Source organism: Manacus candei, unplaced genomic scaffold, assembly GCF_025592945.1.
Source record: "Manacus candei isolate 608988 ecotype Guabito, Panama unplaced genomic scaffold, ASM2559294v1 h1tg000017l, whole genome shotgun sequence".
NCBI classification, from domain to species: domain Eukaryota; kingdom Metazoa; phylum Chordata; class Aves; order Passeriformes; family Pipridae; genus Manacus; species Manacus candei.
In genome coordinates this window covers 3,541,178-3,547,310 of record NW_026138065.1, presented here as the reverse complement: position 1 = coordinate 3,547,310, position 6,133 = coordinate 3,541,178, and positions in this window count along the sequence as shown.

Here is a 6,133-nt window from a genome sequence, read left to right as displayed (position 1 = left end):
TGTGATAACACGTCTTTTGAGAAGAACTGCAGAAATGAGCTATTCAGATTAAAAAGTAGCAAAGCACATTGCTTGGGAAAAGAGAGCTTAGAATCATGCGTGGCTTTGAGAGAGGACTGAGAACCAGTCAGGTGCTAACAAAAAGCTCACTATTCAACTGTTCTACATCATTCCCAGGCACTATTAAAAGGTCCTAGAGCCTGAACTATCACTTAGTTTCTCTTTGAAGCTATTTTATCCAGGTATTCTAGTTTAAAGAGTAGAAAGCTTTGATAAAACCAGACAGACAGAAGTACATGAAATACATTCAGTTCTCAGTATTAGAAAGTAACCTCAAAGCAGGTTTGAAAGTTCAGGTCAAACAACAGGGACAGAAAAGATGCTGAAAGGCTGGAATAAAAAGATACAATAATGAAAGGAGGAGCAATAAGTGGAAGTGTTTCTAGAACCATAGAAAATAAAGTTTTACTGCTTTACTACTTCTTACTCAGGGCTCTCCTACATTTGGGAAGAAACAATCCAAAGGAAGTACAGTGATTTAAACTATGCACCAGTTCTTTACTTAAACAGAACAGCTGTTTGATTAACATGCTGATTTTTAGGCTGAGTCATAGGCAGCTTATGAAATTTGCAGGAAAATCCCTATTTCAGCTCCCAAACCTGATGCACCATTGGCAATGAGTCAGTTGGATTACAGCTTCAGCAGCCTTGTACTACACTCCTGTTGCTTCGTTCACAGACTGCCATTTTCCTGCTGATTTCTTGCAACAAATAACAAAGTCTTTCCTTATTTCCACTGCCCAAGTCTAAATTCAGGTTTTAGCTTTTAAAGTTACAATTTGACATTACTGGGGCTGTGTATTATTCTGTCAGCAGAGTCTGACTTCGCATGTTCCAGCAGAATTTTGCTTGCTGGAGAAATAGAAATGCTCTGTCAGGAGCAATGCAGACAATTTCAGTTGAAGCAAATTTAGCAGCTGTTCTTGGCCAAAAGGTAGCATTTGAAGGAGGACGCTGTTACCCTTTGGAAATTTTACCTGCCTTTCCTGCCCCAACTACAAGTACTGGCAGAGGAATATAATCACAAAACACTGGCATATCTTGCATATTCCCTTTTGGATGCCAAGAACTGTTTTGATTCATCTCACTGAAAAGTGAAATGTGATCTTTTACAGATTCAGCTTTTCATTCTGTTTTCCTTTTCCATTTTGGAGAAAAGATAGACTTATCACTTGAGCATCAGTATCAGACCACAATCCACTAAGTAGAACAGACTGAAGGTGTCTAGCACAATTTTACACAGAGCTGCTGGATCTATGTTACTGAGTCTAATAGTGACAATGAATTTAGTTTAGATAAATATAGTGCTCACTGAATCTGTTGTCAGCAAACTGGATTTGATACAGTTTGTTATATCACCTGTATAACTGTACCATGCTTCAGCGTAAGCTTCCAACAGCAACATAGGCCATGCTAATAACATGCTTACTCAGAAAGCTGGGAAAATTAAACTAAGCTGATGCCCAGACTCTTTTTTTAACTACTTTTCACATAGTCAGCTGGCTTAACAAACATCACTTTGTTGGATAGAAAAGAGTACAATCATAGACCCTTTTGAGCCCTCCTGTAATTTAGCGGTTAAGGAGCCCCTATATTTGCTCCATTCTTCCTGCCATAAACACATCTTACATCTGCACTTCTCCAAAGCAGAGGCTGGTGCCTTCCCTGCTGGGCAGCCGGGCTGCATCCAACCTGCACCAGACTCAGCAGCATTACAAGCTGCCCAGTCCTTGTGAGTCACTCACCTCAGCAGTGCTCTTGGCTCTGCTAGCTGCCTTAGCTATTTGCTGCCAATCAGCTACCTGCTCCTGCTCTTCAGTCCCTCTTACTTTTCAGCACAGTGTCATAAAGTACATCATTACATGCTATCCTACTTCCTCAAAGGAGACTTCTCAAGCAGACCTCCTGTCCTTGCAGCCAAGCCTGTATCTCTCAGGGCAGCAAGCCATTGTCCAAAGTCAGGGTAACAGCATATGTAGTCGCACTTACCTGGCCCAATATTTTATGCCCAGTTCCAATTACAAAATTTCCACCAGTAATGGAATTCCCTAGACTTGACACAAGATGCATACAGTACCATTACAGCTTCCTACGTTCAGCTGTTGAGGTTAGTACAAGACATCTGTGGTCCAGCAGAGATGAAACTGGCTGTACCACATCAAGTCAAAAGGTCACGAACTCAGACCATTACAGAGAGTGGCTGCCTGGAGGAGCAGAGAGAAAGCCAAAGGAAACACACAGCACACACACAGCTTCTGACCATCAGCCGTTTAGGACTTTCTGATCCAGAGGTTACAATTGCACCATCTTACTGTATAAGCAGACCATGAATTTGGCCAATTCATTTTAAAGTCAAGGATACCACTTTTGGGCCTCCACAACACTCTCCACAGCAGCATATAATATGTTTTAATGACTCATTGTCTGAATAGCCTGCAAGATAAATACTGTCCTGAACCAGAACTGTACAAATATCACTTACATGGTAATCTGCCACTATGACTATTCAATACTAATAACTTCAATGGCTCTCTGCAGGTCCCATCAAGAGTTCTTAACAGGCTAGTAACAGATCTAAAATATGCATTATGACAAGTTTGTTTATCCTTGGCCCAAAGCTGATGGATACACACATTATCTAGCTTTGCAGTGGGGCAACTGAAGTAGGCTACTAGTTTCCATTAAGGAACCTCCCCACCGAAAGTTACTCTCAGCTAATCTCTTTTATATTGTTGTGTGGTACCAGAATAACTGTAATTTCTTCCCCTAGTTAATACAGTACTACAGGCCACAGGGATAAAGCATCCAACACAATGTACTGTTCAGCAGAAACTTTATGTGTAAGGACTTCATATGATCTCAAAAGACTGACACTGTTGTGTCTTTCACAGTTTTAGTGGAGCTGTTTGTACATTACAGCATTTTCTGAAGGAAATTATTCCCCTAGCTTCTTTGAAAGGCTTTAGATTCCAGCAGGACATGAGTCACCACTTCTTGGTACACCAACATTAAAATTTCAGTTGACAGTCCAGCTGGCTCAGCTTTTATTTAGCTATAAGTTAATTGGTGGCCTTCTATAACTATTCCTTGATAAGTCAATACTTAGCTCCAATGTTCATTCAGAGCTTCCAGTTTTCAGTTTAAAGCTTACAAATCACAGGGAACAAAATAAAAAGTTGTGGGTTTTTTAATGGGCTTACACATTCAAAAGCTTAAAATGCTACTGCCACTTCAGAAACTAATAAGTAATCTATTTTTTTGTTGCAATGCCTACTTTTTAAGGCAAAATGTTGAAGAGAATCATAAGAGCAAACAAGATATAGAAGAGATACAAGGGCCAAAGGACAAACAAGTTTCAGAAAAGTAAACAGTCCTTTTTAAAACCCATTCTAAGCCATATAACCCTTAAAACATATTCACCCCTTCTTTTTTAAATCAGTCACACAACACTCTAGGATTTTTCAAGTAGTCAGGATCACTTCTTCGTTTGCATTGCAACAGATACTAGAGCAAAGCTGTCCCTGTCTGCATCCCAACCCCCTACACCCCCCCAGGTGGTTGTGCCACGATCTGCACATAGTGCTTCAGTCCCTACCTACCTAGGCAGATAAGAAAGAAGCAACATCATGTATCTGTGCAAAAGGGAAAACTGTCTGATGAGACTGTGACCAAAGGCAAGATCCCTAGGACTTGACCTTCACACCTTCATCATCAGCATTGCAGTTGCCCTTACATCCCCCTGATGGGTCTCTGCAGTTACAGATGAGCTCACCTGCACTTCACTCCTGCATTTTCAAAGAAAAAGTGAGAAGGCTGTAGTATCACTTCTCACCACAAGATGGTAGGTGTTTTCTGATCGTTAGAGAAGAACAGGCTTTCCATAGACCTTTGAGTTGGTGAACTCCTCCGCTTCAGAGAAAGCAGAGGCAAAAGTAAATTAGGACAAAAAAATGTGTTTATTGTGAATGAACTGAAGTAGGGGAAGCTGACATATATTGGGTGCAAAGCCAAAAATAAATCCTCAGCTTAGATTCAAGATATTATTACTACTGTAAAGATTTGGGTGCCCCTTTCTCATCCTGGCTCTTTCTGTTAAGGATTTTTATAATTGGGTAAATGTCTTTTACCAACAACATCAAACTTTGGTTATTTTTGAAGACAAAAAACCATTCCCAAACTAAACACTGGGTAATTTTGAAGCAAACTCATAATGGAAAAAAAAAAGCCCATTAATGTGGCTATGTAAAATTGTGTATCTATCTCATGCTGTACACAGATACACAGAAACACATTTATTATCCAAGTTACTAAAACATTTGGCCTTGTTTCTGGAATTCCTCAATAAAAGTTGAAAGAGATAATTAACTAAGATTTTCAGTCATGGGACCTATTTCTGTATATACATCAGAAGAAAGAGTACATTAACACCATGGATGTTATTTCTCACCAATCATTTATAATAGAAGCTACTTCTTTCTCATCTCTTCTACAATTTCAATCTTCATCTTCATAGCACTGTGAAGGCCAGTAAACAAAGCCTGAAAAAAATTCAACACAGCAATTCTTTCATGTTCCAAAAGGCTAAAGCCAACCTTGCTGATTCCGTCATAACAAGACTTGCACAGCTCTCTCTGACATTTAAGAATCCCACGACTCTCATTACCACAATAACAAATACACATTTATCCAAAAGACTTGCCTTTGAAATCAAGAATCACCATTTTACAAACATAAAATGCAGAGATCGAACAAGCTAGTAAGTCTGTCCAGTAGTTTAACTGCCCCTCTGCCCCTAATAAAAAGTACAGCAAGCCTTTCCCAAAGCTGCAAACTTCTCTTTGTGATCAGTTTCTTTTAAGATGGAATCAATCCCAGTCCTTGATAAAAATAGAGGCAACCAAATACTACAGACTCCACCTTTCCAAATAAGTTCTTCTTAGTGCTGCTTATATTCAGCCTGTCTGACCAGTAGATCCATACATTCCCTATCTACTTAAGGCCAACTGACTATAGCCATGCAATCAAGACTAGCTGAACTCAGGGGCTAGACAAAGCACTTTGCTGTCAAAACAGGCAACAAGCCCAAGTCCTCATTTAATGGTGCTCTGCCCTTCTGTCCAAAACTGACCCAAAACTTAAAGTTTACAAAATATATTGAAATTAGTTATGAATAACGAATTGCTTTGCCTTCATGGACAGAAGAACATGATATGCTGCAAAAATTACACAAGCAGGCTGTTCTGTAAGTTATTATAAATGCCATGCACTTTCTTTGACCTTGTTTAAACAATTCTGCTGTCTGACAAATAATTTCCAACCATGGCTGGCCATAAGTCAGCCTAACTTAAACAACCATATATCAGAATTTACTTTTTTTTTTTCTCTTGCTAACAGCTTCACTTGGAATTGTGGGAGGCAGTTTGAGACAGTGAAAAACATGCAGTCTCTTGCACAAAGCGCTGCCCAGGCAGAGTTGTAGATCTCCGTCATTCAGTAGTGGTTTGGGAAGAAGTCTGGTTTACAGTTGCTGTTCAATTCATTTTGAAGCAAGCATCTTGGGCCATGCTGACTACCCTATCCTTTACAGTAGGCTTCCAAAGGACAGTCCCAAATCCACCCTGCATTCCTCCTCACAGATCAAAAGGAAGTGCATGCAGTGAGTGAGGCAACTGAACACTGTCACTGTTTTGCTGGGAATGCCCCACAGCAAAACTTGGTGCTCCTGGAGCACAGCACTGGAAGTTTGCCCTGGAAGAACAGTTATTAAGTTCATTAGGTCTTAGACAAAGCTGCAGGAATGAGAGAATACAGGGGATTGGGCAGTTTCATAGAAGCTAAAGTGGGTGGGAGAGGCCATTGGTAATCCTCCAGGCACAGAAATAGCAGCCAAAAAACTGGAAATCCCTGAAGGGAGACCAGGTCTCATATGAGAATAGGAGAAAGATATAAAAGAATAAAACTGATAGCCTATTAGAGCCTTTTTAGTGTCCATTACTGGTTATTAATTTAGGGAAAGTTCATCCACTATAGGTTTCATACCTCTCTATAGTTAGTAACTCCACTGCAAGTGTCT